The sequence below is a fragment of the Sarcophilus harrisii genome, chromosome 5 (genome assembly GCF_902635505.1).
Source record: "Sarcophilus harrisii chromosome 5, mSarHar1.11, whole genome shotgun sequence".
Taxonomy (NCBI): Eukaryota; Metazoa; Chordata; class Mammalia; order Dasyuromorphia; family Dasyuridae; genus Sarcophilus; species Sarcophilus harrisii.
This window is the reverse complement of record NC_045430.1, coordinates 282,998,311-283,025,299: the sequence shown is the minus strand read 5'-3', so window position 1 is coordinate 283,025,299 and position 26,989 is coordinate 282,998,311. Positions and strand designations below refer to the sequence as shown.

Genomic DNA, 26,989 nt, shown 5'->3' with positions numbered 1-26,989 from the left:
TGCCCGCCAGCCTTGCAGAGGGAGCAGGAGCGCGGCTCCGGGACAGGGCGGTCCCCAGGCCCGGGTCGGGCAGAGGAAGGCTGTTCGGGAGTCTTGTGTTGCCAGCGGCCTGGGGCCCTCCCCGAAGCCCGCGGCCAGGAGGTGGCAGGGACCGCAGCGGCCGCCTGTCCGGCCCGGGGCCGCCTGTCCCACCCCGGGACCACCTGTCCGGCCTGGGGCCCCCATACTGTCCGGGGGCTCAGTCAGGCCCTGCCCGAGGTCTGCGGCTCCCAGGGAGACGCGGCTCTCGGTGGGGAGCCTTGCTGCTCCTCCCGACCTCAGGCCTCGGTTGATTTCGCCGGCAGCCGGGCCCAGCCCAGAGAGGGTGGTCAGAGGAAGAGCCGACTCTGAAGGTGGCCTCAGGTGCTCTCTGTCCGCCTCGGTTTCTTCATCTGTAAAATGGACACGATTGCATCCATACCCCAGGGTGGTTGTGAGGATTGGACGAGAGGTCACTCGTAGGGCTTTGCGGACTTGGCCGTACTCAAGGTATCGTTGGTGCTCTCAGTTGTCACCTTCATCCCCATCCCATGGTCCCACGTTAGCCTGCTGCCGCCGGATCACTTTTCTGCACCACTTTCGGTACCCGCAGGCGGCGCCCGTCCCTCCCCACACTGTCAGGCGGCCCGGGCCAGCCCGCTGGCCCCTTTCTGCTGCCCTCTGACCCACGCCCTCTGGCTGCGGTGAGCAGGGCCCAGGCCAGCAGTCCGACCCCCCCCTTCCCCCAAGGGGGCACCGGCCCAGCCCCAGCGCCGGCTTTGGGGCTCCGGGGTCTCGCGCCCGGTCACGGAGACCTCCAGGCTGTAAACAACCAAAGCGAAATGAACCTGTTTGTCCTGAAGCTGATTCAGGAAAGTCATTTCCCCTTTTGATTTTTCCTTATGAGAATCAATGTTCCAGCCCCTCAAGGCAGCTTGTTAGTCCGTCTGCAAGCCCCGGCTAAGCCCTCACCGCGCCACAGGCACCACGTTAGCACCAGGGACTAAGCCGCAGTGGCCGCCCCGGGAGCGCGCAGCTGGGGCCCCACAAGCCGGGCAAAGTGAACGGGCGCTCGGAGCGGGAAAGCTCTGGGGGCTGGGCTGGGCTGGGGAGACCGGAAGGCCCGCGGAAGGTGCCGGGTTTGACTTGGGTTGTCAAGGGAGTGGGGAGCCAGAGGTGAGGCGGTTACTGCGGACGGCCCGGGCAAAGGCTCCGAGATGGGAGACGGGGAGGGAGGGGCACCGAGGGACTGGAGGTAGGTGGGGCTGCCTGAAGCCACCACGGACACACTTCGCGACGTCCCCTCCTTGCCCTGGCAGCGCTCCCCGGCCCGTCCGCAGGCCGGGGTCCGCAGGAAGGTCTCCCAGGCCCGGCTCTGCTCCCACGGAGGAGCTGGACAGAGCCAGACCCCTCCCCCGCTCCTCCCAGCTGCCCCAAGGCCTGTGGGCCGCCCGCGGAAGGCCGTCCGGGAGGGGCAGCGGCGCTCGCGGGGCCCGGGGGCTTCCGGGGGTAAGAGGCCCGAGAGCCTCGTAGAGCGCCCCCGAGGGGGCCACGAGAGCCCGGGGCCGGTGGCCACGCAGGCCTCTGCCGAGCAGGACCCGAACCCAGGACCAGGCTCCCGTTCTGGGAGCGCTCTCACCGCCCAGGCCGAATGGGAGCGGGGGGTGGGGGGTGGGGGGGGGAAGAGGGGGTTAGGAGGGGAAATGCGGCCTGAAAAGCTGGAATCCTTCCTGGAGCCCGAGACGGCTGCGGACCGAGGCCGGAGCCGCGGCGCTTCTTGGGCTCGGCCACGAGGGGGCGGGCTTGGCTAACGAATGGACACCGGCTGATGGTGTAGACACCCCCCAGAGTCCTCACTTTTAGGTCTGAATCTCTGAGGGTGTGGCCGGGGAGGGGCCCCCGAGCCCAGCCCCGTGTGGCCCCCGGAGGCTCCGGGCCCTCGAGGACCGGCCTGGGCTCTGTGGCTGCCCGTCCGTGCGGGGCGCGTGCCCGGAGCGCCCCCAGCCCGGGGGCTCCCAACCACAGGGGGCGGGGCGGCGGGCGGCGAGAGCCCGGGGTTCTGGGCCGGGGGCCGCGTAGTCAGTCACGTGTGGGAGCGGGCACGGGGGTTACACTGCGCCTGGGCCGGAAGGGCGGGGTCCGAGAGGGAGCGAGGAGAAGGGCGGCTCACGCCGGGGGGCGGGTCGGGGGTGGGGGGGGAGGATGCCGGGTAAGGGGACTGGTAGGGAGGGTGTGTGTGTGAGAGAGAGAGGCGTCGGAGCTGCGCTCTAGGATGCAATTCCCCAGCACTAGGAGTCAAATCCCCCCTCGTTATCGCGGCATTCAAGGCCTTGGCGGGCTCAATCCCCTGCCCAGCGCCCCCGCGGCCCTGCATCCCTCCCGGCTCTCCCCACGCAGGGGTTTCCCCCCGCGTCTGCTCACGCTGTCCCCAAACCCGAGCTGCCCCCGGCCTCAGCCCCGCCTTCGAGAGCGCCCCTGGGCGGCTTCCCTCGTGCCCCGGCCCCGCGCATCCCAGTCCCTGCTCAGGGTCCCCGTGCGGAGAGCCAGGCCACGCCCCTTGCCCCGCCCCCTCACACCCCGGGCCTCCTGGGTGAGTCCGACCCCAGGCACGGTCCCAGGAGAGAGGAGGCCCGGACGTCTCGGGCCGCCCCTTCTCATGTGGGTCTCCGGTGCCCCCCGGGGCCCGCAGTTAGAGACCAGCACATTTTTATTTGTAATCTGAGTGTCAGCAAAGAAACTTCGGGGCGGTCGGTTCTGACCAATTGTTTTACCGCTGAGGACACTGAGGCTCAGAGGAGGGGGGGCTTCCCCCGGCTCCCAGAGAGGCCTCGGGCTGGATCCCACTCAGTAAAACCTGGTACTCGCTGGCCCAGGAGGGGGCGGCCTTTTCTCAGGTGCCCCGCATCCATTACAGGGACCAGGATACAGAGACCCGGATGCAGAGACCCGGATGCGGAGACCGGGATGCGGAGACCAGGATGCTGATACCAGGATGCTGATACCAGGATGCGGAGACCAGGATGCGGAGACCCGGATGCGGAGACCGGGATGCGGAGACCGGGATGCTGATACCGGGATGCGGAGACCCGGATGCGGAGACCGGGATGCGGAGACCGGGATGCTGATACCGGGATGCTGATACCGGGATGCGGAGACCCGGATGCGGAGACCGGGATGCGGAGACCGGATGCGGAGACCCGGATGCGGAGACCGGGATGCGGAGACCGGGATGCTGAGACCCGGATGCGGAGACCGGATGCGGAGACCGGGATGCGGAGACCCGGATGCGGAGACCGGGATGCAGAGACCAGGATGCTGAGACCCGGATGCGGAGACCCGGATGCGGAGACCGGGATGCGGAGACCCGGATGCGGAGACCCGGATGCTGATACCAGGCTGCGGAGACCGGGATGCGGAGACCAAGATGCGGAGACCAGGCCTTTATAAACTTTGTGTGTGAGAGCCCTATTTTCCAGAAAAAGGTTTACTTGACCCCAAGTCCATAAATATCTAAAATGGGCGCACAAATCACCTACTTACTGATGATAAATCATAAAGAAACCTCTTTGAAAAGAGTTCTTTGGTATTCTGTAAACCACTGGTTAAAGATAGCAGTATTTGTTTGTGCCCATGAGGGGACGGGCGCTTGCTTGTTTGTACATGAAGAATTGAGTCTCGTGGCCCATCAGACGCCTTTACTGCCCCCCACTTTTCACAGCCCCACATTCAGTTTTGGGGGCCCACTCGGGACGGAGACGCTGCTCTGGACCATGGGCTCTCCCCCCGGCGTCCCGGACGTTTCGGCCTTTGGAAACTCCCTCGGCTCCGGCTGCTCAGAATCCTGCTTTTCAGAAAATGCTCAACTTGGCTTCAAGATGAGTGAGAATAAAAGGCCAGACTTGTCCGAGCCCGCAGATTCTGAGACTAGAGACCTCTGGAGCCTAAATAAAGGCCCTTTAGCTCAAAGCCACGGTCGGAGCCATCCGGGCTTGCTCGTTCTGCCCTCCATGGCTGTGTGAAGCTGGACACGTCCCGCCCCCTCTCCGAACCTGGGGGTTTCGCCGCTCCAGAGGCACCAATGATGCCCCCTTGTAAAGTGAGGAGACTAGCCTGAGGTCCTGAAGGAGCGCTCTCTGAAAGTTGCTTGTTATCATCCCAGTGTTAGAGCCAAACAGCGCTGACTTGTAGGGACCCAGGTCTTGGTTCTCTCTTAAAAAAGGCATTTATGAAGGACCTACTGTGTGCACTAAGTTAAGGGTTGGGTTAAAAACAAACCTAAGGCAAAACACAGCTTTTGCTTTCCAAGTGGCACTTTATTCTGCCACAGGCTCATTTGAGACGTCCTTAAGAGAAGCAAAACAGTTTTCTTTCATCATCTAAGAGCTTGTAGGGCAAAGGGAGAGGCTGATCTTCAGAATTTAAATTCCCCTGTTTCTCTCACCCCCTAAAACAGGTTAATTTCCGAATCCTTTTATATTCTGATGGATTTATCATATCCTTGAGTCTAAAATTTAGATTGAATCCTCCCCTGCCTGTCCTAGGTGTCATTTAACTAGGGACTCTTAGAATTCTATCCAAGGAATCTACTCAACATCGGGGGGCCTTGAGTGTGCTTAGCTTGTTAGAGGGGACGAGGAGACAGTTTAAGGAGCTTCCACTAGCTCACACGCCCAGTTATTTGTTATTGGAACCATGTCTAGGAGCTGGAGCTCTGAGCTTCCTTCCCCCAATGTGTTGTGGAGCCTTCCTAGACACCTCTAGAGCCCCCTCTCCGTGCTATATGGATAATAGAAGTGCCCACACATGATTCACTAGTCATTCCTTAACCTTACTTTGTGACTAATCTATCTTTTTCTTTTGTCCTGGATTTGATGTCTAAGTTGACATTTTTCATACAACTTCACCTCTACAATGCATTATTTGCTTTTAATCTTTACTTTCAGTTCCAACTCCTCTTTGTCCTCTCACCCCTTTCCCTAACCATCAAAAGGTAAGAAATCTGATTCTAGTATACATATGGAATAATGTAATATATATTTCCATATTTCCCACATTGCAAAAAAAAAAACAATTAAAAAAGGGAAAACAATCTGTTTCAATCTCTACTTAGAGTCCATTAATTCTATCCCCGAGGGTGGATAGCATTTTTTTTTTTTGAGGTGAGTACTTTGAAATGATCATAAATCATTGTTTTGGTGAGAGTAGCCAAAGCTTTCACGGTTGATTTTTGTTTATATTGCTGTTATTACTTATAATGTTTGCCTGGTTCTGCTCACTTTATTTTGTATCAGTTCATATGTATTCCCAATTTTTTAAAGCCATCCCCATCATCCTTTTTTTTTTGGCACAACATTGATCCATAAAAATGACATATCATAACTTGTTCAGCCATTCCCTAATTGATCTGTATCCCCCCATTTTCTAGTTCTTTGGTATCACAAAAAGAGCTGCTATAAGAATTTTTGTATAAATCCATCATTTTACTTTTTCTTTGATCTTTTTGGGATACTGATATATATATATATATATATATATATATATATATATATATATATATATATATATATATACCGTTTTATACATCTTTGAGTAGAGTTCCAGTTTCTTCTCGAGAATGGTTGGATGAGACTGAAATTTCACTATCAGTGCCTTGGTGTCCTTGATTTTCCATCCTGTCGATCCTTTATCATTCTCTTTTTCTATCTTGTGAACCCATCAAATGTGAGGTGGTACCTCAGAATTGTTTTAATTTGCATTTCTTTAATCAAAAGTGATTTAGAGGATTTTTTGTGACTATTGAGAACTTTGATATTTTTTATTTTTCTGAAAACTGTCTATTCTTATCCTTGAACCTCTCATCAGTTGAGAGAGGCTTGTGGCTCTTTTTTTGGGGATGCTGAGATGATAAATCCCCTATAAGAAGATTTTTTCAGTGTAAAGAGTGATATAAGAATGATATGGTTCTCTGATTCCTAGTTATTCAAATACTACTGTACAAAAATCAGGGAAAGCTGATAATGTCCAGTTGAATTTGAGAAACATGGTTAACTTGAAAGCTAATTAATCAAAGTGAGAAATCTTGTGCTCTTATGAACCCTAAACATAATTGTCCCCACTATTGATGCTCTTATTATGGGGAAGTCTTGCCCACAGATAGATCTTGCCTAGCAGTTCTTTTACAAATAGCCAAGTGGATGAAGTATATTATTTCCCCCCCTAATATACTACATACATACACAGGCAACTCATTGAATTAGTTCATCAATCTGCTGGTTCTAGAATTGGATTGGCAGAAGAGAGTTGACTTTGGGAACTTTTACCTCTCTTCTTTCATGGATCCCAAGCTGCTCTGTGACACAAAAGCTCATTTTTGATTCCTACATTCTCCCGGGACTATTACGTAGATGTAAGTCATGAAATAACATTTTAACAGAACCAAAATCGTACGTGTTCAAAGTTAATGGAATTATCCGTGATGGGTTTGAGTTGATAGAAGGATTTTGCCAGTGATGATTCCCATCATAGAAGTAGCTTTGATGACCTCATCAAGCATCCCTAGCACCAGAAACCATGCATTCTAGTCATACCTTGAGAGTCAGGGACACTATAGGAAAAACTCCCTATGTTAAAAGAACCAGCTAAAAACTTTAAATCCATTGGGTAGATTTGAGGAAAGATATTTTCAAGGGAAAGAAGGCAAAATTTTCAGAGAATGCAAAGTACAAATGGTTGATTTCTGTAGGGTGGGCAATCCAAGGAGGGGAGGACATTAGATTGTCAGAATATTTACAGAAACCCATATTAGCCAGAGTATCTTGAAGAATCATCATTCATGATACTCACTTCCCATTGTGATGTGTTGACAATGTCTAATTGACACAGAGATAATCTGCACCCATATTGACAAACAATGATTAATGCTTGTCTCCGAGGCATTGGGGAAATGCAGAGAAATAGGATTTTTGGTTTTCAGGGGGTTTACATAAAGTCAGAAAAGTAAATGCCTAGTCAATTGTCCCGTTGGCTATTCATATTTCCAAGGCATCTCTTAGATTGAAATGGTTCTTTTTGTTTTGTTTTAAGTCAGGGCCATTCAATAACTCTATCTGTGTACAGGCTCATGCTTAGGATGTTCTTTGGGAACCATATGGGCAGATCCATTAGAATGAAGGAGTCATGACATCTACCAACAAACTTGGTCTTTTTAAAAAGATATACTCATACGTGTGATAAAAATTCATAGAAAAAGGAATGGGAATTAAGGACATCTGGGCTAAAGGATTTCTTTCTTTCTTTTTTTTTTTGGAAGCAAGGTTGTTCACTCTAAATTTAATACAACACACCGAGAAGCATTTATTAAGCACCTATGGTGCAAGGCAGTAGTTTCAGTTGATCGGGAAAGCCAGGAACCAGATAGAAATGGGTTGAGAAGTGAATGAGAGAAGAGGCAATGAAGGAAATCAGGACCTTTTCTAGTAGTTTGGCTTTGAACGATAAGATAGATGGATAGTTTTCAGGAATGACAGAATCACGTGAAATATTATTGTTTGCTTTTAAAAGTTGTGAAAGCTCTGAGTGTTTGAGAGAAGCAGGAAAGGAATCATCTGGTAGAAAGCGAGGTGGAAGCTAAGATAGTCACAAAGTATTTAATATCTCTGCACGAATGTTAGCAACGAGCTAGAAAAGGAGCAATGTCCTGTTTCCTTTGAAGAGGCAGAGTCTTTAATCCTGAGGTGTTTCTTGTTAAATAAGCCACAGAGAAGAGCGAAGGAAAGGAGGGAGACGGAGACTGGGAAAGGCAAGAGACACAGCGGATCCTAAATCTACCTAAAGTTATTCAGCTAAGAAAAGGCAGTGTCAGGACTTAGCCCCTACTCCTGTGTATGTGAATCCAGTGCTCTCACCACTGAACTGCACTATCCTTTCCTTCATCCCCTTGACGCTTGATTTGTTGTTAAAATAAAGGAGCATCACCAATCAAATACAAACAAAGATGGGAGCTTCTTGCCCTTATTACCTGTGAGGGGCAAGACAAGAGTCGGAGTCCCTCTGGACTCCCTCCTGAGAACAGAGAATTCTGCACTGGCTGGGCCGGCTCCAGGACGTGAGGCGCATTTGTGCTAATCAGGCAGTCGGAATTATATTAATCGTTTCGAGATAATAACTCCAAAGTGAACACTACTTTTAAGTTTTCCCAATGGGCAGCTCTTTGTCATCCAAGGAAAGCGTGCAGAGAATCCTGGGGATTTTTGTGGGGAGGGTCATTGGAGTGGAAATGAATGCCCCTTGGCCCTGCAATGTTCTTGGAGTTTCCGGGATGGGATTTTAACAGATAATGTTTATCTAAGGGGGGCAGTTTTGCGTCAATCTTTTATTGCTTGAACACTCTCTGATTAACACCATTTTAAAGTGTTGAAATATCTGTCTTTTTCCTCCCTCCATTCCAATGCAGGCAGCCAGAGGGGAGCATTGCCAGCTTGGTTGCCACGGTGTCCTGTCAGCCTTCTGGCCATTAGGGGGAGAACTCGATTTGTGCAACAGTCCGGAGTCTCTCAAAGGACGGAAAACTCGAGCCCGCTGACCTCTGCTGGGAGGTACAATTGGCTGATTTGGGCCATCCATTAGACACGCCTCTGTTTCAGTGGTCAACAGGCTTCCATTTCCAGGGAGGGCATAATTTGTACAATAACCTAAAGTTGAAATTACTTTGAAACAAACCATACTGTATTTAGAAATAAAATCCATTAAGTTGTCTGCATTAGAGGAAGGAGCTGACCAATGGAGATGGGGCCAATTTGTTATATCAGAATAGCTGAACTGGTGAAAAAAAATTGATCTAGCATGCCGGAACTGGAGAATGGCACGGAATGCCAGCGAGGTCACTTCGTTGTCTGCAGAACTTTTAAAAGGCGTAATTCAGCCTTGGCCGACTGGCACCCTGACCAATACTCGTTAGGATCTCTCCAGCGGTGACTCTGACCCTCCATCTGGAAACGTGTTGACCTTGAAAAACCGAAGGGATGCCATCGAATTTTTTACATGCAGAGAATCTTAGAAGGTGAAAGGACCTCTTGGTCTGGGGGAGTTATTCTATTTGTTGTTCTTTTATTTTAGATTATTCTCAAGTGATACGACTGACTTTATGGGCCAACGTATTGTTGTCTAAGGATAGAAGGGAGAGGAGAATGGTTTGCACTGGGGTGGAGTGAATATTCTGGAGAAACCTCTCCAACATTTTTGATCAAGAGCTTCTTATTGGAGGCTCTTCCAATATGGGGAAATCAACCACTTCATTTCAGCTTAAATCCAATTGTGAAGTAGGTTTTACACACACACATACACACACACGTATATGTGTATGTGTGTAGATGTAGATATCTACATCCAAAATTTGCCTTGGCAACTTCCATCTATTGCTTTTAGTTCATCTCAAGAAACAACAACAATAACATCCCACCAAACTGTGGGAATTCAGCTCGCATCCTCTTCGGGAGTCTTGTTTTATTCAGGATAAACATGGCCATCTCCTGATACTGCCTGATGTTGAACTTGTAATGCAAGAAGACCCTAAATCATTTTTAGATGATTTATTGCTTAGCCAGGTGTCTCTCATCCTTGTATTTGTGAAGTTTTTTTTTTAACCCAAGTGAAAACCTTCTAAACGTACCTGAATTTGTTTCTAAGTGAAGACATAATGCGAACTTTAACAGTGGTTGTGCCTCCACTACCCCCCACCCTCCACTACTTGATCAAGGGAGTTAATTTAGAACTAATATTACATGGTAGCAGCAGCTGCTAGAGAAGCTACCGTGGTTCACTCTGTAAAGGGACGCTGGCCACTGATTGCCCAAACCAAGAAGTCCTATTTTCCCACCCTGGCCCTCCCGATCCCTTTGCCATTCTTAAAATTCCCCATGACCAACTGGCCAATAGCCAAAGGTGATGACAAAGCACTTAGCAGTTCCAGAGCGATGGGGGTCCAGTCATGGTTCCTGGGGATGAGCAGAGGCGAAGCCGGAGTAATTCCTGCATCCTGAAGACCAGGAATGTTGGATCAGAGTTCCCCAAGCACAAATCTTTCCCTGGCCCCGAGAAACGAAGTGACCTTGAGCCATTTCTGCAGTCATGCTCAGCCCCTCATCTGTCAGAGTGGGGCTTGGGTGGGGTGAACTTTCAGCCCTGCATCTGCTTCCGTGGTCTTATCTGGATTTGGCTTTATCAGTTGTCCCAGATATAGAATATGTTTCCCATTAGGGCAGCTAAAAACAGTCAACAAACAACCAACATTTATTAAGCACTTACTGGGTATCTACCAAAAAGAAGAAAATGCAAAGCACTTCAGGATCTTACTAAGAAAACCCCACATGGGTTTTTTGATGGGTATCATTTCAAAGTTACCACAGGAGAAAATTAGAAGTAAACTAAAAGAGGTGGAACTGAAGAGACCAGGGTGTTGTGTAAAGAACCTCGAGTTTGGACTTGCAGGAGCTGGACTCGATTCCCACCTTGGCTTCTTATTTCCTCTGTGACTTTGGCGGGGTCCCTTAACCTACAAAGAGATCTTTATTTATAACAAATGAAGAGCCTGGATTTGCTGGCCTGGAAGGCTCCTTCAATCCTTGAATCCGAGTGGCTTTTACAAAATGTCATTCCTTTTATTTTACCTTTGGGGGACATGGTTTAGATGTTTTTCTTTTGGTCTATCCATGTGACTTCATTGCATAGGAAGAACTCTATAAGGAACAGCTCCTACAAGTGCACATTAACCTCTTGGAAAGAGAAGTTAAAGAACTTGCTCATCATCGCAGAGCACATGGGACCATCCCAGGCCTTTCTGATGTCCAGGCTGGCTCCCTGGCCTAAACAAGGTGGACAAATTAACGAGGTTCCATTCCATTGGCTTACAGCAGGAAAGAGTTCTGACACATCCTGCATTACCTTTATTGAAGGGACTAACTGATCACTTGTTTTGATGCCTTAAACAGAAAGGGACAAACTGAAATCTAGGTTCCTGGGCTACTTTATGACTTACTGAGCTTCTTCAGGAATCTTAGTGGTTAAAAAATTTAATCTCTGGATGTAATATCCAGATCACTTGAGTAATTGTTTCTTGAAAATTAGAGCAATTTGGTCATCTTGCCCAAAAGAGGAGTGGAGGGAGGAGGAGCAATGGGAGCATTAGAGAAGAGACCAGTGATGAAGACATGGGAGGAAGCTTGGGATTCCTGCAGAGTACCTAGTCCATTATAAGGGCTTTGTAAATAAAACAGTCAGTCAACAAGTCTTTGCTAGCTATGAAGGGGAGGCGAGATCTGGAACAATAGTTAGCAGAGTTGGTATAAAAAAGTAAGAGGTTTTAAGGATTAGGAAGACAGGTATGTTTGTAGTTAATGGAAAAGGAACCAATTAGAAAGGAGGATAGAGTATAGAAATACTGGGAAAGATAGAGGCAGGTGGTGGTTTAGTTGGTAGAGCACAGAGTTTAGGAAGACCTGAATCCAAATCCAGGCTCGGACAGTCACTTAACCTCTATTTGTCTTAAACCACTGGAGAAGAAAGTGGAAAACCATTCTGGTATTTTTGTCAAAAAAGTTCCATATGGGGTCATGAAGAGTCCGATACTACTGAAAGACTAAATAACAACCCACATTGGAGATCCTAATGGACATCATATGATGGAGAAGATGAGATGGAAGTCTATCAAGTCTATAAAAGTGCATGTGGAGTGCTTTGTCTTAGCAAAGAAAATGAATCTGTTCATGTGAGATTTCATGAGAAGTGTGCTAAGATACCAAAATGATGTGAGATGAGGAAAAAAAGAGTGAAAATAAAAAGCTTTTGATGAATTTTTTTAGGGGGAGTGTGCTATGACTTAGTTGAGAGGGTAGTGAGAGTAGTGCATGAAGAGGACCAACAATGTTTGGAATAGAGAAGCTCTTCCTAAACTTTTTTCCTTTCCTGATCCCTTTTCATCCAAGAATCAATCATCGCTGTTTCATGATTTTCTTTAGTCCAATTAAGTAACAAATAGGATTTAGGAGTGAAGAAAGAGGATTGTGGGAGTAATCCAAGAGCAGAGTTTGCATGGATGTTATCCTGAGAATGAATTAAGGGGTGGAGGGACTGGAGATTATATTGAAGACAAAGAACTTGGTTAAAGAACTCAAAGACAGAGGGAAAGAGTAAAAAAAGATAATGGGGGGATCAGAGCATTTCAAAGTACATTCAATAATGAAGATAACTCAAGAAGTCCTTGGCTGCACAAGGAAATTTAGACCATGTCAACACTTCAAGAAACCTTTGAAGTCATTGAGGAGTCACTGAGTCACTGAGCTCCAGTGAGAAGAATGACCAATGATCATACAGTGGAAAGACTCAGCTCAAGGCTTCTGACTCATTAACTTGCCTTAATTCTATGTTGCCACTTTCGATTTGAACCAGGGATAGTCCTATCACACCATGGGACTTTAAAATGTGGAAATCAATATTCTACCACTCACCAGCATCACTTTTCCAAGACAAGCAATTTAAATACAGCATATAGATTAGCAGTTAGTCCTAAAAATGCAGTGAAACCAAAGGAGAAGAAAAAGAGGAAGCAGGAGAATCACTGAGGAGGGAAACCATTTGGGTTTCTTTAATGCTCTTGAACAAGTTTGAATTTGTGTTGCTTGGGACTCCCCCCTCTTCTCAAAAGTCTTTCTTTGTGGTTATTTGTTATTCTGAGTGTTGGACATAACATTCAGCTCCAGATTAGTGGGAGGGTGGAAAGAAAATTGAATTTGAATGCTGGTTGTATTATCTGAAACTTGTGTGATCTGGGATAAATAACTTTTCCTCTCTGAGTCTAAATTTCCTCATCTGTCAAATGGGAATGGGACTAAATACGGGTCTCTTTCACTTATAAGTTCCTAATTCCATGAAGGGAGCTCTGTTAAATTCAGCTATCATCTTCTGCTCACTTGCTGACACACATCAGATTTATTGACCTTGGAATTAGTCTGGCTCCATCTTTCCTCCACCTGCTCTAAGGAGTAAGAGAATCTGCCCGTAATGAGAACGATAAATGCACCAAATGCTGCTGAGCCTCAGGGGGGTTTGAGGCATAAAACAAATGTTTCATGTTCTGATTCTCTTTATCTAACACATATACAAACAATATTTTCCAAACAGTCCCTGAAATCCCACATGCCAGTTACCATCCACAGTCTGAGATACCTGTATTGTGCGCTAGGTGGGATGGAATCTGGGGCTACAGGCCTTGTGAGGAAGGAACTTAATAGCGCTGGGTACATTTCTTCTCTTTAGAGAGATATTCTTCTATCCAAGTTTGATTAGATTTATTCCTGTTGGAGTTAAAATTTCACAAATCCTCTGGTTTTCTTTCTCCACTAGCAGATTCTCCATTATCTCTTCATTTGCCCTCTGTATTCTTAGCCATAGCTACATCAGGTGAAATTAAGCTTGGCCATCCTTAAACCTGACTGGGAACCATCAGGGAAATAATAACAGTGGTGAAAACAAAGGGGAAGATGGTGATTGACTTCCCTTCCTCCTTCCCAGCAAACGGAGAGAGACCCATTGGGGAGAATTTGTGAGAAGATATGAAGAGGATGATGATATAACATGAGTCAAAATCTGTACTTTGGAAGGAGTGTCCATATCCTTGAGATCAGAGATCCATGGAAATAATAATGATGAGGATCATGATGGCAATAATAACTGATGTTTATAAAGTGTTTTCAGAATTTTAAAGTATTTTGCCTATATTTGTCTTTTTGTAAAGGTCTGAAAACATAAGCTTCTTCAGGACCAGACTTTTTTTCTTTATGACTTTATAAGCTTCAAAAGTAAGGACAGTATCTGGTACACAGTAGGCACTTAAGAGAGAGCTTTCGATTCATCGAGAACTACATTGTAGATAAAGGAAATAACCTTCCCATGAAGATACCAGAATTCAAAGACAGATTCCCAAGGAAATCAAGTGATAAGGGTCTAGAAAGGCAAGTGTGAAGAGAATTTATTTTCAGAAAATCCCTCACTTGATTTCCCTTAGACCCATCTTTGAACATCAACTGCTTGAGTTCTGATTTTTCTCAAATCCAGGTGTGGCTGCTGGGGATTTTTTTAAAGAGATAATTTCTCATCATATATTCAGAGCTGAAAGAATTTGTAGAGTCCAACTAGCCTTTTGAACTTACCTTTGAGTCTTTTGCAAAGTGATTTTTTTTCTAAATGAACCGGTCTGATTCAAATTCACCTGTGAGCACATCAGCACCAAATTTCTTTGACACTTTTTCTGACATCATTTAAAGGAACTTTGGATTGAATTCCACATTGTCTCTTCACGGTAGAAAATTTTGAATTAGAAAGCTCCTCCCAGTCTGGCCTCCTGGAATATCTTTCTGCCTCTTAAAATAATTGTAATGATTCTTTTTCGTTCCAAATTCTCTCCCTCTCTTTTTCCTCTTCCACACCCACTGAAAAGACAAGAAATATGAGAGCCATTATACATGTCAAGGTTCGTAAAACATATTTATATAAAAAAGTAAAAATAATATAAAAAAATAGACTTCAATCCTGACTCAGAACTCATCGACTCTCTCACTGGAGATGGAAAGCATTTTATCATAATGAGTTAAATCATTATATTGATCAGAGTCTTTCAGTGTTGATTATTCTTCTGATATCGCTCTAAACTGTGTAAAATATTCTCCTGGTTCTGCTCACTTCACTCTGCAGCATTTCATTCGTGTCTTCCTTTTTTTCTGAAGCCATCCCCTCCATCATTTTTCACAGCACAGTAAAATTCCATCACAATCATATACCATCCACCTGGGATCCATTCCAACCCTGACAGATTGTGAATCTGGGGCTCTCTGGGAAAGATGGGGCCAGACATTCTAATCTGTCGCTGTTGCCTCATTCTTGAGATAATATTTGTGAAGACCTTAGTACAGTGCCTAACTGTGCATACTAAGTACTTAATAAATGCACCCCGCTCCCTTTATCGGCTCATTATTGAGAGAATGTCTCTGGGCTATCTCAAGACTTTGTCTTTATGTCAGTGCAGGTGCCAGTCTATAACAGAGTCCATTATGTTAGAGAGAGGAGCTCTGAACTAAGATTCAGAAGACCTGCATCCATTTTTGGTACCCCTGTGGTTTTATAGGAAAATTGTTCTACTTTCCTGTACCTCAGTTTGCTCATCTATATGATGGGGTGATGTAGATAGCACAAATCTCACCAGTTTGTTGTAGAACATAAGAGAAATTTAAAGTGCTTTATAAACACTTAATCGTGCGTTATTATTATGCAATGTCTGTGCAGTTTCCTTGGTACAGAGGAGTGGCTGATCTTAGCCTGTTTCCAATCTATCAATTCCTAGACTTGGGCTGTTCTCACAAATTGGTGATTTAGTTTTTGTTTGCCTAACCCATGAGCTTTAAGGACAAGTCAATATTATCCAGTTATTTGAAGGATACTCTTTCAAAGGTCTGGCTAAGATAATTAGCCCAATGGCTCTAAACAATATGCTGAGTAATGATTCCATATACACTTGGCTGGCGACCTGCCGGGGGATACCCCGGAGTGCTGGGCTTGGTCTTGTACTGTTTATCAGGTTTTATCAGTGAGATGACAGTTATCAAATAAGCAGCTGCTCCAAACTAGAAGGGCCAGTCATGCAGATGACATCCAAGAGCCAAAAGCATCCTGATTGGTGAGACTACTGGGCGTTGTTGAATGGGATTTAATAGGGAGAAGAGACATAGTCTCAAGGTTGGGAAATCTCCATGCTCTTCTCCCATCCCATCCCAGTGGCCAGTACCTTCTCTTCTATCCTATTTACACCTACTTAGACCCATGTACATGTTGTCTCCCCCATTAGAATGTAAGTGCACTGAGGGCAGGGTCTGTTTTTGCCTTTCTTTGTATCCTTAGCTCTTTGCCCGGTACTTGAGACACGTTCATAATCAATATTTATTGATCAATTAAATTTTTTTTTGTTTAAAGACTCTAGTTCACAAGTATAAAAGAGGAGGAGAGACTACATTCTATCTGAACAATGATCTGGGGGCCTTAGTGTATCACGTGGCTCAATGTGAACTCACAGTTTGATAAATGGACCATGAAAATTCTTCTATAATAGAAAGGTCTCAGTGTCCAAAAAGAGAGAGATCAATTCCTTCTGCCTCCTGCCCTGGGGCTTGGTGCTAATTCTCATTCTCATAGCATAGGAAGGAAAGTTAGGAGCTGGGATGAAGGGATCTATGGTGATTAGCCTGGAGAAGATAAAGTTCATGGAAATTATCTTCACTGTCTCAAGGTATCTGAAGGGGTATTAGACTAATATTAGACTAACTCTTGCTCTCCCCTAGAGAGTAGAACCATGAGTGGTGGGGTTGAAGAGGGAAGGAGATTGTGCAAAGAGGCCAATTTTTTATCAAAAAGACCTTCCTGAATAATTCGACTTTTCCAACTGGACAATGGGCTTTCTCAAGACAGGGTGGATTCCCCTTGAACCCTGGACAAGGGGGCCCCATTTTCAAGAAAGGCCCAGAAAACCAATTGTCATATATAGAGAGATGATTCTTGTTTAGGTTCAGTGAGTATCTGAGGTCCTTTCCTGTGGGATAAAGTTCTAGGCTTGGAGTGAAAAAGACCCGAGTTCAAATTCTGCTTCAGACTCTTATTAGCAAGTTTTTTTTTTATTAAAGCTTTTTATTTTCAAAACATATGCATGGATAATTCTGCAACATTAACCCTTGCAAAACCTTGTGCTCCAATTCCCCCCCTCCCTAGATGACAAGTAATCCAATGTATGTTAAACATGGTAGAAATATATGTTAAATTCAATATATACATATACATTTATCCAATTATCTACTAGCAAGTCATTTAACCTCTGCTTCACTTTTCTTGTCTGTAGCGCAGTGGTCATAACAGCACCTGCTTTACAGGCTTGCTGTGAGGAATTTATAAACACTATCATCATCATCATCATCATCATCCTCACCACCATCATCATCATCACCTTCATCGTCATCATCACCATCATCATCATCATCTTTTTTTTCCCAGCCCTAGAAATCAGAATCCAGTTGTTTTCTGCATCCTTGCCTACCCTGGTACAGAAGGAATGACGTGCACTCCACAGAGAGGATACACAGCCCTAAGGATCGTGATCTGGACACAGAACTTTATTCACTGAACGTGCTCAGAGGTAAGCATCAATATTCTCTGGGCAGCCGAGGCTGCCAAAGGTCCACTAGCAGTTGGGTCCCAGGTTCCACAGGACCAGTTTTCTAGCTCCCTGGGTCTGAGCAGAGAGGAGCTCCGGCTCCACGTGGTCCTGTTTTTGGCTACAAGCCTTGAGCTGGCTTGAGATAACCCCTGCCTTCTCAGACGACATGCAAGCTCACTAGGTTCAGCTCGGTTCCACCCAATGCAGGGAGTCATCAGCGTTCCTTAGCCCAGAGGGAAGAAAAAGCATCATCTGGGAGTTCTTCGAGCCTCTTCCTAACTCACCCTGAGTGAGAGCCGCCCTCCCCAAGCCCAGCTCACAGTTGCTAAAGGCTCCAGGACCATGGCTTTTGTACATATTTGCAAGATGCCACATATATGGTGAGAGAAGAGAGCTCCTGTGGGTGGGGTAGCTCTGGGTCCCTCCTGCCCCTGATTTTGCCTTTTTTGTGTCCCCAGAATTTTGGGAAGTGCTTGGGCTGTCATTAAAATCTTCATAAAATTTTCTTGACTCTTCTTAATCATCCCTGTACCTAGTGCATGGTGTGAGAAATGCTGAAGCAGAAAAGTTTCCCTGTTCTTTGCCTTCTGGGACCCATATGGGTATAAGGAACAAGTCTTCTCTCTGGAAGCCCCAGGAAAATCCAGTGCTCCCCCGGATAAGAGCTTGCTCAATGTTCTCCTGACGTCTGTGGTACTTTGAGGTCTACAAAGTGCCTCAGTCACGGAGACCTTACCAAGTGAGCAATATTAGGATCCCCTTTTCCAGGGGAGGACATGAGCTGATGATGGTGAGCAGGGCCAAAGAGCGAGGGCAACGCCAAGGTCCTTGCCTCCATCCCCGTGGGCTCGAGAACCAAGGTCACCTTGTCCTTACACGCGAGACTGAGAGTCTCAGGGACTTGCTCCTCAGAGCCAGAGGTGACGGCCGACCTTGATTTGTGTTTGACCTTCTCTTTGTCACCCCCACACCCAGCATGGCTCCTGGCAAAGGGAAGGTACTTGTGGACTGACTGAAAGCTGGGACTTTCTGAACGATTCCTCTGGGAGGCCATGTCTTTGAGCAGATCCGGCCTCTTGCTCCTGCTGAAAGGAGATCTTCCTGGACACTCGTGGTAGCCCATGGCCAGCATCCCTCCCGTGACCTTCGCAGAGCTGGCTTTGTTTATGGTGATGGTCCTTTGGGTGTGAGGCAGGGAAGCCTAGCTCTTACTCTCCAGCAACTTCCATAGGTGACTGCATTGGATCTGTCACACAGAGGATGGGGCATGTGCCAGGCCATCGCAGTCATTCAGGGCTCACTCCAGTCCTGCCCACAGCCCACTGAAACCAGCTGCCCGGAAATGGCTCAGTTCTTCCAGGAATACTCACTGGCCTCCGGATCTCCTAAACTTGGGGCTTGTGCTGTTTTATTCAGAAGTACACAAAAGGAGCTGGACCTAGGGCAGGCAGAGCTTAATGGCCTCAGGACTGGTGCATTTACTTTGGTCCTTGATAGTTTAAAGGGAAAGAAAGAAGGAAAGAAAAAAAGCAAGGAAAGAAGAGAGGGAGGGAGGGAGAGAGGGAAAAAAGAAGAGAGGAAGGGAAAGAAGGGAGGGATATAGGAAGAGAGAAAGAAGAAGGGAAGGAAGGCAGGCAGGCAGGATGAGGAGGAAAGAAGAAAGGGATGGAGGGAAGAAGGAAGGAAGGAAGAAAAGAAGAAAGGGAGGGAGGGAGGGAAGGAAGGAGGAAGGAGGGAAGGAAAGGGGAAGGAACAAAGGGTAGAGAAAGAAAGAAAGAAAGAAAGAAAGAAAGAAAGAAAGAAAGAAAGAAAGAGAGAAAGAAAAAAGAAAGAAAGAAAAAAGAAAAAAGGAAGGAAAGAAGGAAGGAAGGAAGTAAAGAAAGAAGGAAAGAAGTCAGGCAGGCAGGTACTGTCTGCCTCCATATCTGGAATGCTCTGCTTTTCAATTCCTGGTTCCTAGAAACTCTGGTTTTATTTAATATTATTTAAGATTTTAGCTCAAGTGTGAAAGTGTTTCTGGAGGAGATCTTTTTCTAGTCCCTCTGGATCTTAGCCTCCCCTTGCCAGTTTTTGTTGTTGTTCAGTTAATTAGTTGGGTCTGACATTTCACGTCCCCATTTGGGGTTTTCTTGGCAGAGATCCTGGAGGGATTTGTCATTTCCTTTTCCAGTTCAGGAAAGTGGGGAAACGAGGATTAAGTGGCTTGATGAGGGTCACACAGCTGATAAGTCTGAGGCTACTTTTGAACTCAGCACCTTCTAAGTCCAGGGCTTGCACTCTACCCACTGTCTTTCCTAGCCATGCTCCCCCCAATCCAGGCTACCTTCCTTCTGTCAATTATTTGTTCTTTTCATACCAAGTTATTTACCTGTCATCTCCTCTGTTAGAATGGAAGCTCCAGGAAGGCCAGTCTGTATATTTGCCTCCCCTTACATCTCCAGCTCTTAGCACAGTGTCTGGCATATAGTCGATCAATTCAACTCAATAAGTGATTATTGATTGGTTAATTTCCATTCAATAGTAAACACATAACAAATGGCTATTTTACTGAATTTGATTGGATGAAGTAAAACTGAATCAAGCATGTGGAACCAATTCAAAGTAGCCATTATGACCCAAATTGCATCTGAAAGTTCATGAATGCCATGGACTTTGCAGAGCAAATGTTTTCCTTTTCCAAATCTTTTTAGTGCTCATTTACAAATCTTCATTTGCTCCATTTGGCCATTATTTTTATTAACTTCGGGAGTCAAATCTCAATGTGTGGGTGACTCGGTGGTTAGTTAGACATATTTAAAGAACCATTTTCCTACCCTGAAAAAATGAGAAATGGTATCGGCTTTAGGATTCGGGGACTGAATTCAAATCTTGGCTATTAGATATCCCAGCAGGTTCCTTCATCCTGTGGCTCAATGTCCTCATCTGTTAAGTGCAGAAGGTCGGACCGGATGCCCTCTGAGCTCTTTTGCAATTCTAAATCCGACATCATCAAACCTTTGAATTGTATGGCTTTTCTACCATCTTTCCTCCACAGGGGAGAGTTTGAGAACCGAAGTGACTTGCCCTAAATCACATAACTAAGGATCTGAACTGAGGCTTGAACATGGAAGACCTTGGTTCCCAGGACTCCACACTTTGGCTAGGATGCAGCTTCAGACATGACATCCATCAGAGGATTAGAACTGTAAAAATAAAACATCTTGTCAAGGCTCCATATGCTATGTCAAGAACAAGACTTATTGCAAAACAAATTTACTTACACTTAGAAATTTATGATATATCATCTAATTCATCTTTTCTCTCAAAGCTAATAGAACATTTGGCAAGTTAGTCCTCAGAGAAGTTGGGATGTTAGGCTCCATCTTAACATGGTGCAAAGGAGCTCAATCTATGCAGAAAAAGAGAAAGGCAATTCCCTCCACCCCCTAAGGATTTATTGTTTTCCTCTCCATCTAAGCACAGGGCCAAGAGCATTCATTCCTCACTAGCTCCATCCAGTAGCCATTATCAGTCTACCTCTATTTAGGAACAGGCAAACCCAGCTTTAAGGAGTAGCTTTGCTTAGGAGCCCAGTGACCCCAAAGCTTTCTCAATCATGCTGCTTGTCCCCTAACAGAATGTTAGCCCTTTGAGGGCTTAATTGTTGTTTCTGTATTCTCAGCACTTAGCATGGTATATGGCCACAGTGATTGGGTAAGAAATGCTTGATGATGATTCGCTAATTAAAGCATGGTGACATCTCTAGGCAGCTCAGTTACTGATTCTTCCGTCTGTTCCTCAGATTCGTATTTCTGTGTTTTATGTGGGACACTGGGCTGAAATGATGTGCCTGAACACTCTGTCAATGGGGCACGATGGATGATGGGAGACGTGCTGCTCTTCAGAAAAGGATGGGATGCTAGGGAATGCATGTGTGTCTCTGATTCTCAATATTCCCCCCCCACACACACTTCTGTCTCTTTTCTTCCCCTTCCCCCTCCTGGGCTGAGCTGAGACGAGACCCTTTCAGTAGTGTTATACAGAGGAAGCAAAACCTTAGCGGGACTTGGCAGAGTTTTGGTTTCCTTCAAGAGTTCCCCCATCCGGACATGATCCAGAGTCAGGAATCGACTCTTTCTTCTGGTCTGTGCCCAAGTCACCCATTTCTCTCTCTCCCGTAGATGGTAGTTATTGCTACAGTCAAAGCCAACACCTAAACCGAGGTCTAAAAGGGAAGACCAAAGACCGAGATGAGTCCCATTGAATGGGCTTGGCTGGGGGTCCCATCAGAGAGTGAGCCATCAGGGCCCCTTTGTCTGAAGCTGGTCCTCCAGGGGCTTTCAGGGTCCGAGCAGAGGACTCTTGCCAGACGAAGCGATGCTCTCTGGCTTCAGGGAGACAGTGTTCTCCTGGTGGGCTGCCATCTCCACTTCCATAAAAGTTCCAGGGCAGCAAGTTGCCCCTGACAAGGTAGAACCCTGCGTGAAGCTTTTAGGGCGGCTTTAGTTAATGCACTCCAACCTCACAGGTTTGGCTCAGGCCTCGGCAGCTGGAAATAGCTACAAATGGCTTCGAATCTCGCCTCCTTTCTATTGTATTTCTGTTCTCTGTGTTGGCAGGCGTGATATAGTAGCCTGACATCATCTCTCTTAAATCTCTCGCTCTCATTTAGAAGCTTGTTTTAGGTTTCCTGAGGCTCAGGGACTTGTTATCCTATTATTCATCCATGGAGAGAATAGTGGAGGAGGCTTAATATAGAGTGGGGCGAGGTTCACATTCTGAGTTGCTTCAAAAATGGGGAAAAGTGGTAAGTGGCCGTGGATGTAAAAGCCCCTCCTGGGCATGTTTGCTTGTCCCTGGGGGATGGGGGTGCTTCTGTGGCCTGGGGGTGTGCACACAATGGGCTAAAGAGTAATAGGGGATAATCACCACAACGTAGGAGTACACACAAATGGAGAGCTGGGGGGCACCTTCAGTGTCATCAAGACCAAACCTTTCATTTTCTGGAGGGGAAAATGGTGACTTATACAAGTGAAATGATTTATCAAGTCACCACGATGGTGAGCTGAGATTGGGACTGAGGCCCTCGGACTCTGGGTCTTGTGTAAAATGGGGGAACTCCATCACTTCTGAGCCCCAGTTTCTCTATCTATCTATCTATCTATCTATCCATCCATCCATCCATCTAGCTATCCATCTATCTATCTATCTATCTTTATCTGTCTGTCTGTCCATCCATCTATTTCTGTCTATCTGTCTATCCATCCATCTATCTACTTATCCATCTATCCATCCATCTATCTATCTATGTATCTATCTATCTGTCTGTCTGTCTGTCTCTGTCTGATTGTCTATCTGTAAAGGCTGACCTCTACCTCTTTCTCTGTCTCTGTCCATCTTAAGTCAATCAGAAATAAGAGCTCCAAAAGAATGATTTGCAAATACCAGTGCTACCCGAATAATAATCACTTAGCCAATTTTCTAGGTGACCACAGGCTTAAAGGCTTATAAACAGAAGGAACTGAGACAATCATCTGAACCAGGACTTCTTAAACTTTTTCCACTTGCTAACCTTTTTCCCCCCAAGAATTTTTATGTGGCTTTGGATATATAGATATATAAAATAGGTATACAAACCCAACATTTACTGATAATAAAGCTTAATTTTGTGACCTACATTCAGTTACATGACACCTGTTCTGTCTCACTCAAAGGACTGGCCCAGGCTCCTTTCACAGAACTGGTGGGAAAGGGTGATTCTACAGGGATCTAGGAATTGTTCATTCCTCTTGACCTCTTCATTCTCTATGGCATAAAATCCAACTACTTCTGACAAAGCAGAATCGTGGGTGAGTTGCAGTGTGAGCTGGTGAGGAACAGGAGATATAACTGAATTGGAACATTTTTTTCATAGATTTACATGGAAAAAATGGAGAATATCTGGAAAACGTAGGTTTGGGAAAGAAAATGGATCTGTCAGACTGTGAGAGACTATACTGTTATCTGTGAGGGTTAATGGTAGAGGTTAGAGAGCCTTTGCTGCTTCAAGGATCTAGAGAACTTTTATGGCAGGGTCACAAGACATGAGCAGATCACAGTCTTCAGAACTGGAAGGACCTCCCTGATTTTTCCCACTGTGAAAGTGTTGTTGGGATCAGACAGAATAAGCTTCAGTTATCTGGGATTATGGTGTGACAGAAATAGAGAGAAGGAGACAGACAGACAGACAGAGAAAGAAAGAGAGAGAAAGAGAGAGAGGGAGAGGGAGAGAGAGAGGGAAAGAGAAGGACAGAGGGAGAGCGAGAGAGAGACAGAGAGAGAGACAGAGAGGGAGGGAGGGAGAGAGAGAGAGGGAGAGAGGGAGAGAGAGACAGAGACAGAGACAAAGACAGAGAGAGACAGAGGGAGCAACAAAGAGAGAGACAAAGAAAAAGAGAGACAGAGAGACACACACAGAGAGATACAGACAGACTAAGAGACAGGCAGAGAGAGACAAAGACAGAGACAAAGACAGAGAGAGACAGAGAGAGAACCAGGCACCCTGGGACTGACTGACTGCTCAGAGCTAAAGCACAACTGGGCTTGGTTCCCTGCCATGCTCTCAGAAGCTTAAAGGTGCATCAGTTTCAGCTTCACAGCCTGACAGAATGGGACTGATTCAAGATTTAGTTACAGGAGTTGAGCTTATTTACTAAAAAGAGCAAAGGGTTTATTTACCAAACTTCAAGTTTATTTTATGTTATTGTTTTAAGCAAAAGTTTCTGGAAACGGCTGTAATTTAGGTAAATGGGTGTCCAGAAAACCTAGGGGCTTTTGGGGGAGCGCTAGTCTGGCCTGTGACAATTTCAAGCTGCTGGTTCTATTACCACATATAAATCTTGCTCTTTTCAAATAGAAATCTGCAACCTGGAGTTGGAGGGAAGTGTCTCATTTGAGCTACACTCTGAGAGGCAGGTACGGCTCTGAATGAGTATTTTCCCCTAAATTACCTTGATCAATGTCAGGTTAATAAATGGCCCCTTGAATATCACCTCCTAAAGTGTTGTCCTCCCTACATGTCTGTGATGACCAGTGAATAACAGGCATCCTTTGTTGGTCTTGAGGAGTCCCTACTGCCCCAAGGGCCAGAACCCACCCACCCTTCTTGACTTGGATAACTTGTCCGTGATCTCCTGTTGATCCTCCTTAAGTGGATCTCCTCTGGGCCGCTTCCCTTTCCTGCTTCCTAGATGGCTTGGAATTTTGTGGGAACTTTTGGAGCTTCTCACTGTGGATCTAGTTCTCTCCTCTTTGATGAGCTACATAGAACTGTTCTGCTCTTGCTCATTGTGGCTTGTGCCATCATTCTTGGGGTGAGCCATAACTGTAGTTCAACCTGTGATTTTAAAGGAACATAATAAGAATGGTGGCAATCATAATTACTCCCTTTCTGTAATTATTTATGATTTAAAACATGTTTTTCTAACAACCTGGGGGGAGTATGATATCCATAGTCAGATAATGAAAAAAAGACTCAGAAAAGTTAAACAATCTTCCTGTAGTAATAAAATATTTTCTTTTCTTTTTCATTTTGTTTGTGTATATTGCATGTCTGCACACAAAATCTCCGGCAATAACTGTTACTACTACAACTGCTGTTTCAGTTTCTGCTTCCTCAGTTTTCTAGTTTGCCAATCTGCAAAATGGGGATAATCAGGGCATTTATTTCCCAGGATGACTGTGCATCATCAATACTCAGTGATTAGTTGATTGTGAGGGTTAAATAAGTTTCTAGAGGTAGAATTATCACTAAAGAACACTTTGTGAAACTGAAACACTCTATTCAGGAGTATTATGATGCAGAGAGTCCAGGAAATCTTAAACTCTTCTCTTTGGTAATGCAAAAAGGGCCAAATAAAATTCCCAACTAAGCATTTGCCTGCTTTACATCTCTCGGCTCAATTCCCCACCTTAGGTAGGGAGTCCTTCCTAGTCCCCTTCTTCTAGTGCCATCCCCTCAAATACTGCTTTCATTTGCCCCATGCCCATCATGTGTATACCTGGTTGGGATACATTATGCCCCCATTAGTCTGCGAGTTCCCTGAAGCCAGGTGCCTGGGGTTTCCCTTTCTCTGTATCCCTAAAGCTTAGCAGGCACCTGTCACATTGTAAAGAATTAACCCATTCTGTTAACAAACTGATTGATTGACTTTTATCCCATCCCTCTGATAAGTGATAAAGTCTTGATAAGTGATTAATTTCATCTAGAAATTGTCCCTTTCATTCACTTTTCTGTGATATTTAAGTGTTTTTGACTTCACAGTAATTACAATTGAGGTAATTAGTCACAAATAAAGAAGTCCAGGATAATTGGAGGAGGGAGAAAGCATGGTAGACACTGATGTCAATGCTTGTGGATTGACTGACTGGAAGGAAACTTCCCTGGGCAGTCTGAGAACAATAAAGACATAGAGGAATTTCTAGATTTTTAAGAGTCAAAGCAAAGATTTGATTCAAGTTTGATGTTAACCCCTCCACCCCCTGGACCCTTGGATGTGACCAGTTATTCTTGCTTTCCATGACATCCCTTCAAAATAATTGATGCTCGCCCACAGTCCCTCGAACCCTACTCTCTGCCTTTGGCCTGATCCTATTGGTCTTTCAGTTGTCCCTTTCCTTGTCTCTATTGAGAAGGAGAATGAACTTTGCCAGAAGTTGAGGTCATCTCCTTTTGCCATTTTGTAAGTTGAGTCTGGTTGTTGGACTGCTGTCATTTATGTCCTGCTCTTCCCCAGCAGAAAACAACAGTTCCCATTCAGAGTCGGAGCAGCTTGGCCCCTGTGATTCTCCATCTCCGGTGGAATTTCCATGCTGGAAACCCTCCTGGTCCACTTTATCTGTGTCCTTTTCTTAGGAAGACAAAGAGCCTCTTCTGGGAGAGAGGCCAGGGAATAAGAATGAAGTTTGATGACCCAGATCTATGGCGGCCCTAGGCTCCTTTTAGAAGGGCCGAGGCTGGAAGGGGACACCTTTGGTGAGTCAAGAGTTTCATTATTCCAAGAAAATGAGGAATCAACCGTCCCATTTGTGTCACAGAGCCCAAGGTCTGTCCTTCAGGGAGCCATTCGATCCATCTCTGTGTATGGAGAAGTCTCTGAAGTACCTGGGCTTCCTGCTGTAAAATGGGAGAGGAGAGAACATGCAGAATGTTGAAGGGCCTCCCATTCCTACCATATGGTATTATTAATACCATACCATGGTATTAAATACCATGCATTTAGTAAACTCTAACTGCTTTCCCAAAGATAAAGGATTGGAGAGAGTGGGGGCCACATAGTTGCTGCCTTTAAGTTTTTGAAGGACTATTGCGGGGGGAAATAAAGGCCCAATTTTGTGCCTTTTGACCTCTGAAGCAAGAGTCAGGGAGAATCAGTACAATTTTCATCCTTGTAAATGAAGAGAAACATTTAAAAAATCAGAGCTGTCCCTTTGTACTCCTTCCTGGCGGCCTTTGACCAAATTTTACATGACCCTTGTCAGGAGTGAGGAGTCCTTTTGGGGAGGAACTGGAACGGACACCACGGAAGCTTCTCCCAACCTTGAGATTCCATGAGATTTCATATGTAACGGGCTGATTCCCACATTTCCATCCAACTCTCCTTCTTGGTTTTCCAGCTTTCCTCGCTCAGCTTCTAGGGAAGACGCAAGGGGGGAGATGGAGGAAGAGCAGCACCTTTTATTGGGAAAGGGATAATGAATAATTCTGGG

At 45.8% G+C, this 26,989-nt stretch overlaps 1 long non-coding RNA gene across 1 annotated transcript; it reads left to right on the top strand.

The window, feature by feature from the left end:
- Nucleotides 1-8,451: 8,451 nt before the first annotated feature.
- Nucleotides 8,452-21,028, top strand: LOC116419633. Its single transcript, XR_004229896.1, has 3 exons — nucleotides 8,452-8,612; nucleotides 17,101-17,242; nucleotides 20,298-21,028. It is a non-coding gene; the product is annotated as an uncharacterized LOC116419633 (long non-coding RNA).
- Nucleotides 21,029-26,989: the final 5,961 nt, after the last annotated feature.